General features: G+C 41.3%; 1 non-coding gene across 1 annotated transcript; it reads right to left on the bottom strand.

Moving 5' to 3' along the window:
• Positions 1-1,952: 1,952 nt before the first annotated feature.
• Positions 1,953-2,071, bottom strand: LOC145407601 (5S ribosomal RNA). Its single transcript, XR_013898751.1, has one exon. It is a non-coding gene; the product is annotated as a 5S ribosomal RNA (ribosomal RNA).
• Positions 2,072-10,905: the final 8,834 nt, after the last annotated feature.

A 10,905-nucleotide genomic window follows, 5' to 3' on the forward strand; every position in this document is an offset into this window, starting at 1 on the left:
CGACAAACAACAGGGAGAAGCTGCCTGACACCTGGCAAGGGAAACTTGCCGAAAAGAGTAAAGACTCAAGAGGAAAAAAGAAAAAGGAAAAAAAAAAAAACGAGAAAAGTTGCAAGAGGAAAACTAGGCAGACTGGACGGAAGGGTTTAAGAAGAAATAAAGAAAAATACTTAGCAAAATAAGGTGTGAGGAAGCGGGGCGAAAACAAGTGAGTGTCGTGTTTAGCATCAAGTGAGGGTCCTTGGAAGACAGCGTGAGGGGAAAGAAGGGGAAGAATAGCGGAAATAAGGCAATAGAAGGAGAAGGGAAACACACACACACACACACACACACACACACACACACACACACACACACACACACACACACACACACACACACACACACACACACACACACACACACACACACACACACACACACACACACATGGAAATGGGGAGTAAGCAAAAAATTAGAAGAAAAGTGGAATGAGGGGAAAAGCAGGAGAGAACAGCGAAGATATGGAGGTGGAAGGAAAGGGGAGGGGAAAGGCAAAGGGAAATTAAGAAAACACACACACACACACACACACACACACACACACACACACACACACACACACACACACACACACACACACACACACACACACACACACACACACACACAGGAAGCATAGTAAGAAGGGAAACTTGAAATAATCAGGAGTGAAAGACGCTAGGAGACAAAAGGAGAGAAAAAACTGGAAAGGGTTATACAAGCCAAGAGAAACAGGAAGACTGGAAACGTAAGCAAGACCCTGAAGATGCAGAAAGTGTATGTAAAAGACAGGTAGAAGAGGGAGGGAGGAAGAGCAAAGGAGGAGGAGGAGGAAGATAGCAAGAGGAAGGAGGTGGCTGAGAGAGAGAGAGAGAGAGAGAGAGAGAGAGAGAGAGAGAGAGCAAATATAAGAAGGAAAAGAGAGAATGAAGACGTAAACAATTTGATGGTTAAGAAGAGAACTGAGAGAAGTTGCAAGAGTTTATGAGAGCTAGAGATTAAGAATATAGCTGAGAGAGATAAAAAAGCGAGTTTAGGAGCGAGAGAGAGAGATTGACGAGAGGCAGGCGGATATGACCAAGAACCGGTGAAATGAGTCGAAAGCAATAACTAGAGAGATGAAGAGGAAGGGTGATTATTGAAGATTAAATGGAGATGAAAGCTAATTACACTGGATTTCAAGAGAACCGGATAGACGAAGATGCATAAGATTTCGTTTTGTTGGATAAAAACTTCAAAACTGAAGAGCAGGGAAGAGGTAAGTAAGAGGAAGAAGAGATGAGAAGGGAATAAGGGGAAGACGAGAATGTTAAGCAAGTGAAGAGAAGGAGGAGGACGTGGGGAAGACGGGAAAGGGAACGAAATGAGGAAAGCAAGGAAGACTGGCAGGCAGGAAGAAGGGGTATGAGTTGAGAGAGAGAGAGAGAGAGAGAGAGAGAGAGAGAGAGAGAGAGAGAGAGAGAGAGAGAGAGAGAGAGAGAGAGAGAGAGAGAGAGAGAGAGAGAGAGAATACGGAGAAGCTGAGTGAAAAGAAATGTGGGAAACAGGAGAGGCTTTGTTCAATAATTTTCCTGCACCGTACTAAATATTGTCTTTAAAATTCCAATATTAAGAGTTCCCTCTTTATTTTTCTCATTTTTTATCAATTTCACACTATCTCGTGGCTGCTGTTAACCCCATCAATCCGATGACGTACTTCATTAATTTATTTCCGGTATTTGTAACAATTTTATTCACCTGGGTGGTAAACTCGTAGTGAAGGGGACACATGAAGGCCTTGTCAAACCCTTCAGAATCTAGTATCTTGTCCTCCATCCATCCATCCATTGCCAGACGCCATGTATCCCAGACGGGGTGGCCAATGGCTTAGAGTTAATTGTTTTACAGAGAGGGGCACTAATCCTCCACCAACCCCACTTGACACGTAGGGATGCCAACAGCATCTGGTGTTCCCAGGCGGTCACCCATCCAAGTACTAACCAGACCCAACGTTGCTTAACTTCGCTGATCGGACGGGAAGCGGTGTACTCAACGTGGTATGGCCGTTTCCTAAGCTTAATAAATTTCGTCTGGATCAAGCATGAATAAAAAAAATAGATTGAAGTTCTATTCTAGCTTATTTCTCTAGCCCTCTCATACCTTTCAAATTTCTGTGGATTTTTGGTTGATAATTACCTCCAACATTAATAGACTTCACTTATAATTTGTACAAAAGTCAGGAGAAACAGTAGCACACACACACACACACACACACACACACACACACACACACACACACACACACACACACACACACACACACACACACACACACACACACATTATATTAAAAAGAACGTTGTAGAGACGATATTTTGTCATTTCGGAACCGGATCTTTCTCCTAAATTAAGCAATATTCTTTGGCACTAATAAAATTGCAATAAAAAAGAAATGACCTCATATTCAGGAATTTAAAAATCATGTTGCTTATGTTAAATGTTTTTGTCATTATTTGTCCAGCATTATCAATTACAAATGATTTTTTTCACAGAAAGGCTGCATATTATGCGTAAGTTCAGAGAGAGAGAGAGAGAGAGAGAGAGAGTCAACATAATGAGGAAAGGAAGGGGAGAAAGAAGACGAAAGCAAGATGGTTAGGAAGAGAACTGAGGGAAATAGAGTTTAGGAGAGCGAGAGATTAAAAATAAAACAGAGTTAAAAACCAAGTATAGGAGAGAGAGAGAGAGAGAGAGAGAGAGAGAGAGAGAGAGAGAGAGATGAGAGGCAGGAGGAGATGACCAAGAAGCGGTGAAACGAGCAGAAAAATAATGACTAGGGAGATGAGGAAGAAGCATGATGTTTTTGAAGATTAAATGGAGATGAAAGCAAATAACACTGGATTTTAAAAGACCTAGATAGAAGAAGAGGCATAAGTTTTTGTGTCTGGGGGTGAAGACTTAAAAACTAAAGAGCAGAGACGAGGAAAGTAAGAGGGAGAAGAGATGAGAAGGGAATAACAGGAAGACGTAAATGTTAAGAAAATGAAGAGGGGGAGGAGGACGTGGGGAAGACGGGGAGGGGAACGAAATGAGGAGAGCAAGGAAGACTGGCAGGCAGGAAGAAGGGGTATGAGTTGAGAGAGAGAGAGAGAGAGAGAGAGAGAGAGAGAGAGAAAGAGAGACAGACAGACAGACAGACAGACAGAGAGGACAATAAATGAGAAAGAGAAGACTGTGCCAACTAAAAAAACAAAGTTGTAAGGAGTGTATGAGAAAATAGGAAGAAAGAACGTACTGAGAGAGAGAGAGAGAGAGAGAGAGAGAGAGAGAGAGAGAGAGAGAGAGAGAGAGAGAGAGAGAAATGAGGGAAACTAGAGGTGCCGGAAACATTACAAGCTTTGTTCAGTACATTTCCTCTCCTAATTTGTCTTTAAAGTTGCTGCAATTAAGACTTCCCTCTTTATTCGTCTCTATTCTATCAGTTTCACACTCTCTCGTGGCTGCTGTTAACCCCTTCAATCTGATTACTTTTTGTTAATTATTTTTTATACCTGTTAGATACTTCTATTCACGTGGATGGAGAACTCTTATAGTGAATGGGCTAAATGAAGGCTTCATCTAACAAATCAGATTCTAGAATATCGTCCTAAGCTCAATAAAAATCGTCTCAATATAGTTAGAATAAAAAATGAACCATTGGATTTAAATTATGATTTAGCTTATCTTCCCAGCCCTGTCTTCAATTACCTTTGTTTTGTTTTGTTGAGTTGGTTGGCAGTTACCTCTTACATTACTAGACTTCCTATATAATGTGTATAAAAAATAAGGAGAAACAATAACACACACACACACACACACACACACACACACACACACACACACACACACACACACACACCGCTCGCTGGCGCAGTGGTAACGTTCTCGCTTGCCATCTGGTAGACGGGAGTTCGCGCCTCGCTCAGGTTGCGAAAAGTTTCACTGACGAAGTGGGTGGTTACTGTCCCCCTTGAGCAAGGGGACGGGTGTGTGGGTGTGTGAAGGTCACAGCCTTCCCCTTAGATCGGACTATATGAGCTCTCAGCTCCCTTCCGGGAGGGTAAAATGGTGACGATCACGACCATCAAATGATCCTGACCGACCCGGTGAATTACACAGAAAGAGGGGGGGAACACAGCTGATGGGGTAAGCTTGAGGAAGGAGGATCCACGGTGGAACATGGGCGGATTGCAATGTGGAAAAAGATAAATGCGAAACTTGGACGTGGAGGATGCAGAGGCAGAGATAAAAGGAATATAAGAGACACCACACAGGAGAAAGATAGATAGGTAGATAGGTAGGTAGATAGATGAGAGGGGGATGCTGAAACAGAGATAAAAGGAAAATAAGAGACACACCACAGTAAATTGAGAGAGAGACAGAGAGAGAGAGAGAGAGGGAGAGGGGGAGAGAGAAATTCGTGAAGGAAAAGAGGGAAGGAGGAGAAGAAACTAATGGAGCGTCTAAGTGAGGACCTCCATATCAAAGATACTGGTGATCAGGACACACACACACTCACACACACACACACAGAGTCGATAATGCAGCAGTCCACAGCCTAAATGGACCAGGGTTCGAGTCCGTGTTCGGACAGGGAGTTTTTTGAAAGATTTGAATTTCGTTAATGTAAACTGGAATAATCAGCAGAGACCCGGCGACATGTCAAAACATCCCCCGCTAATACCAATACACCATTCCGGTATGAGGCAGCCCCAGCAGGTAGTCAGTATGGACATTTATTTTTTGTATTTTTAATGCAAAGAAGAAAGAACCAAAGGCCAGAAACCCCCAAGACTGTTCCCTCCAAGCCAAAAAAAAAAAAAAAAAAAAAACAAGATAACAGAGAGTCAGATTCAAGATCTGTTCATTTAATGTCACCACTTCGGTGCTGGCACCGAAGTGGTGACATGTGGAGGTGTATGGTATGTAGGATTGTTTGGCCTCAGAAAATGGCCTGTTAAACCTATGCCTAGAGTCGGGAGGATAGTTTATAGATATACGTATATATAAATAAAGGAATTATTATTTGATTCACTTTAACACAGTTGAGATTTTCATACTTGTATGAGACTACTGACAAGCGATATTCTTCAGACTGGGAGAGGCCTCTTGTAGTAAACACACCAGTGGTGTTCGTGTCATACCTTTCACCTGCTCCGCTACTACATCACCTCAGCAAATACTTACCTCAGGTTATTAAAAATAATAGGTGTTAATTATTTTAGTGCTGAAATTCAATGTTTTAGTTGTTCCTTCTGCCAGTAGACACTTATTAAACTCCTTTATTGATTGATTGATTGATTTTTAAGGTACTTGTAGTGGGTGGGTAATGAAATGTTCCAGTGTCACCCCCTTTGCATTCTCCCTAACAAGAATGTCATCACATTAAGATAGCAAGAGTAAAAGAAGAAAAACAGGGTCTGTGACTGAAGGGGCTAAATCTGGTAATCTGCTCATAACTTTGCACAACAGGCGAAGAAAATTTTCTTCTTTCCCCGTCTTTTAGGCTGCCGTTTCTGGAATAAGTAAGAAAACGGAGAAGTATTAAAAACAAGAAATGAAGAAACATAGAGAAAACTCGGAAAATAAATAAGCAAGTAAGAGAAACAGGAAAAAGGGAGAAAGGCCTGGCAATTGAGTCAGAGGAAGAAGAAAGAGCGGGAAAACAGAGTGAGAGCGAAAGTGCGTATGTTATTCGGAAGGCATTTTTTGCCAAGAGCTGTTGGGGAAATGGAGGGAGGGTTACGACGAAGCATAAAATTTTACGCGAGAAGAATGTTGAACTGCAGAGAGAAAGAGAGAGAGAGAGAGTTACTTAAAATCACAGGTACACAGATCACGCAAATCTTACGGTCCTTACGAGGTGGTCTGGCCATAATGCTAATACAGTGCCATAATAATAGAAGCAGGAGAAAAGGATAGCACAGCAGAAGGCTCTCTCCCCCACCCTCCAGACCCTCCGGCATTTATTGTACAGGAAACAAGAGAGGAAGTAATACCGTGCAGGATTGAAAAACTTGAAGGAAATTTTATAGGATCGGTAGAAAGGAGAATAATACGGAAATGGAGAATCCAGGCATACAGCCACATACTTACTCTATGCTTGCACTTTTATTACTGATTTTCTTTTTTATGTAAAACAGATGAACAGAATGTATATCTATTATAACTGCCCTAAAATATTGTCTGTGTTAGTTACTAGTTTAGGTGAATTGTATTTAATAAATAGACCAATGTAGACGCTAATATATAATAATTACTCTATCCGACCTAAACGATACCAGTCGCATCGAGATACATGTCCAGTCTCTTTTTAAAGATATTTATGGTACCACTCTGAATAACATTCCCAGGGAGTTTATTCCATTCACTTACAACGGAGTAAGTGCGCTAGAGATATTTTGTGTGTGTGTGTGTGTGTGTGTGTGTGTGTGTGTGTGTGTGTGTGTGTGTGTGTGTGTGTGTGTGTGTGTGTGTGTGTGAAAGGGCACATGAAGCAGAGAAGGTATACGTGTGTGTCTGAGATGGTGTGAGAAAGTGAGGCATTATGAGGGCGGGGTTGGGGAGGGACCGTGTGAGCAAGGAGGTAGACAGCGGTGGTACTGCTAGAAGGGAAAGAGAAAAGAAAAGAAAAATATTCTTTCAGGATGAGACACTCTTCCCTTTCGACTCTCCCACATTCGACTCTCTCTCTCTCTCTCTCTCTCTCTCTCTCTCTCTCTAATACATCCCCTATCAGTCCTCCCACCCCTTCTTTCTTTTTTTCTTTCTTTTTCTTTTACTCCTGTCTCTCTTTTCCCTTCCCTCCTCCTCTACTTTCCTCTTACTCATCCCTCCCTCCGGTATCCTATCTTAGAGAGAGAGAGAGAGAGAGAGAGAGAGAATTACTAACAGGGCTTTTAGACATAATTGTCTCACTCATTTACTACACTTTTTCTCATGTTAATATAATTCATTCCATGTTATTGGCACGATGTTATGCAAAAATCACTTCTCTTCGATATATTAATGTAAATCAAATGGAATCTAATAATCAGATGGAGTTTGTAGCAGCGAGTTTGATGGAAATGTGAAGGAAATTTGTCCTGACGCGAGATATAAGGATAAATTTAAACCTTTCACCTTTTATTTTTCTTGCCATGAGACGATTATATTCAGCATAAGAACCTTTATATCTGTTTATTGCCAGACGCCTTAATCCAGTAAGGGGTGGCCACAAACAAATCGCCTCCCTATCGCCCTGTCCCTCGCCATTTCACTGCCCTACCCCCAGCTCACACTCCCTCTCCCATATACCTCTCCACTCCATCCCTCCATCTAATCCTCGGCCTTCCTCTCCCTCTGAGAATCTGAATTAATAAAATGATTACTCATTGCTGTATTTAACATCTATTCGTAAAATTTTTCCAGGCTGAATATAATCCGTATGTATACCCGTCTTACCCTAACCTGGCCAAGATTTTCGTCCTTTTTTTTTTTTTTTCACACAACATCTTATCCACAGCACTTCTTTGTGACTTGCGTCATATTCCATTGATAATCTCTTGTAACAACTTAGCTTTCAAGATGGAGAGATGGCAATTTAGGTCAAGCTAGAGTGAAAGGGGTATCGCCAGGGAGGATATATTGTAAAAGACGTCATTGAACTGAAAGAGTTAAGGAACTGACGTGGAGGATGCTTTGAAGATGCAGGAGTGAGAGATGATTATACTCTTTCAACTTGGTCTAAAATTGTCATCATCTTCCCATCGTGAATGCAGGGTTGTAAAGAGATTAGAATATGATGCTGGTCACGAAGAAGTGCTGTGGAAAGGATGTAGAGTCATAGTAGTTTCTTCTTCTGCGACTGAGCTACGTCAATCACGCTGCAAAAGGACGAGAATCTGAGCAAAGTTATGGTGAAAGTTATAGTGGTGATACATGTATGGATTTATTATTATTATTATTATTATTATTATTATTATTATTATTATTATTATTATTATTATTTTGTCTTACTGGGCATAAATGAACTCTTGAATTTTGGGGTTACAAGTACCTTTTCGGGATGGGCAGATCGGTACCGTTAGCGCTAGTGAGCGAAAATATGACATTTGGTAGGGTGTGGACGCCTAAGCAACGCTCGGAACCAAAAACTTGTTCTTGCAGAGATTATTAAAGCAACAGAGGATACACGTTTGTCACTGAAAAACTTGAGAGAAAGAATTATAATAAAAATAAAAAAAATAGTAATAGGTTCTAAAAAAGACAGAAAATAGAAAAAAAAAATGGCACCAAAAAATGTGTTATTTGAGATCGATTTAAGCTACATCGAACCTACGCACATCGTTGCAAAGTTTAAGAGAAGGCAATGGGTGTCAAACTTACGTGACTTCTAAAAATTCAACACAGTATTGCTTAAGAATGTACAAAGTGCCAGACTGAGCGCTATACCCTTATTATCCCGTAAACAGTCTCTCTCTCTCTCTCTCTCTCTCTCTCTCTCTATGCTATTATCCAAGTTCCAGCGGACGGACGCACATCGATGGAAAGGTTATAGAAAAGAAGTAGGTGTTACTTAAATAGCCTTTTCTAAAATTCACCTCCGTGTTACTGAAGAAGTCGAAAAACCAGATCTGGGTTATTTCGAAATTTTTTTTAAGTCATGGCGGACCTACGCACATCAGTGAAAAACTAAAATACTAACATTAGCAAGTTTGTACAATGGAAAATGGTCCACACCTATAATTTTACGCTTTCTTCGTCTAGTAAGTTCAGTTTCTTATCATTCATAGTTATTTATACAGACTATTCGCTCATCTGCCTTTAATTTAAACCATTTGTGACTGCGACACAAGCATGATTTATAGCAGATAATTGCTGATAATGATGAAGCGATGTTTATCATGACTAAATACAAGATGAAGATTAATATTGGCTAATTGTGTGTGTTGAGGCATATGGAGTTACCTTCGTAATTAATTTCGTTGTAATCCATTCTCCTGGAAATATTGTGTAATAGCTGATCAAACTGCCGGACGATGATTGATTAAGGACAAACATCCCGATATTATAAATCATGATATGTTGTTTAAAAGATCTGGATGCACATTTTATAATATCCCTGAATGATAGGTCGGATTTATTTTTTTTCTTATTTTTCTCTTTTGCGTCTCTCCTCATTTCCTTTCACACACACACACACACACACACACACACACCACTCGCTGGTGCAGTGGTAACGTTCTCGCTTGCCATCTGCTAGACGGGAGTTCGCGCCTCGCTCAGGTTCCGGAAAGTTTCACTGACGAAGTGGGTGGTTACTGTCCCCCTTGAGCAAGGGGACGGGTGTGGGCGTGTGTGCAGCTCACAGCCTTGCCCATAGATCGGACTATATGAGCTCTCAGCTCCCTTCCGGGAGGGTAAAAGCTGACGATCACGACCATCAGGTGATCCTGACCGACCCCGTGAATTACACACACACAATCTCTGTCAAAGAATAAATATAATTCTGACTTTCGAAACAAATTTTTCAACCTGCTCTCTCTTCTCTCTCTCTCTCTCTCTCTCTCTCTCTCTCTCTCTCTCTCTCTCTCTCTCTCTCTCTACAGTATGTATGAATGTTTGTCTATGTCTCTGTCTGTAACGTATCCATCAGTCGTCTGTATCAACCTATCTACCTATCTATCTATCTGTCTATCTATTCTGTTTTTCACCTGCCAGTTAAGTCACAGCCTAATTGCTGGCAGGTCACAGGTATTGCTTATTATACACGTTTATCAGGCCGCCACACACACCTTCACGGCCGCCACCTGGGATTACCTTAATTAGTCCCATGTGCAGGACGGATTATAACTTTGTGGTCGTGTGTGTGTGTGTGTGTGTGTGTGTGTGTGTGTTTGTGTCGCTGGAAAAAGAAAATGTGACTACATAGAACCATACTGTTGATAGTGTGTGTGTGTGTGTGTGTGTGTGTGTGTGTGTGTGTGTGTCGCTGGAAAAGTGCAAAGGGGGGATATTATCAGTATTCTTGGGACAATGGAGTCTCCGTATCTCTGTTTCCTCAGTGATTTATCATGCTTGTTACACCTTGCCATTCTCTTATGTGCTAAAGGGCTCCCTAGCACCTCTTCCTTTGCTATTTATTTTGAGTGAGTAGGTGGATAGAAGGGGAGATATTTGAAAAAAGGAAGGTATTACCACATATAACCGTGCTCTGTTTGACTTATAAGGCCTTAACACCTTCTCGTTAGCGATTTATTTTGAGTGTATTGATAGAGGTTAGAGAGTAGAGAAAGTGTTTAAGTCGCAAAGAGAAGGGGTTGATAGTCTTGTTCTCTTGGGCTTAGGAGGCGCCCTGGCATGCCTTTCTAGCGATTCATTTTGTATTTTTCACCACACTATTCTTGGCATAATGTGGAAATCTGCCGTATTTTCTTAGTTTCCTCTTTTTTTCCGAACAATTTTTTTTTCAGTCTGGCGTCATTCTTTATCCAGTTCACTTACCTCTCTCTCTCTCTCTCTCTCTCTCTCTCTCTCTCTCTCTCTCTCTCTCTCTCTCTCTCTCTCTCTCTCATAGGGTTTCATGAGGTCGAAGGTCAAGCCATAAAAACTCATCAATTTTGGGACCCTATATTCTTCAGTATAAGAGCATGACAATTTGCACACAAGTATGTCAGTATGTTGCATCTGTGTGAAGACCATCTCGCACTGACCTGTAAATGTTGCCAGTCTTTCATGTGGCCTTTATTTCTTATCATCGACACAGCTTGCACAAGAGAGGCTGTGTCAGTTCTCCGTGCGAGGTATAGGGGTGCTAAGATATTAACCCACTTCTCACATCGTTCACAGAGTTGATACATAAGTTAGACCTAATGGCCTTTTAGG

This window comes from Coenobita brevimanus, chromosome 73 (assembly GCF_032717465.1).
Source record: "Coenobita brevimanus isolate Jiangsu-jjx chromosome 73, ASM3271746v2, whole genome shotgun sequence".
NCBI lineage: Eukaryota > Metazoa > Arthropoda > Malacostraca > Decapoda > Coenobitidae > Coenobita > Coenobita brevimanus.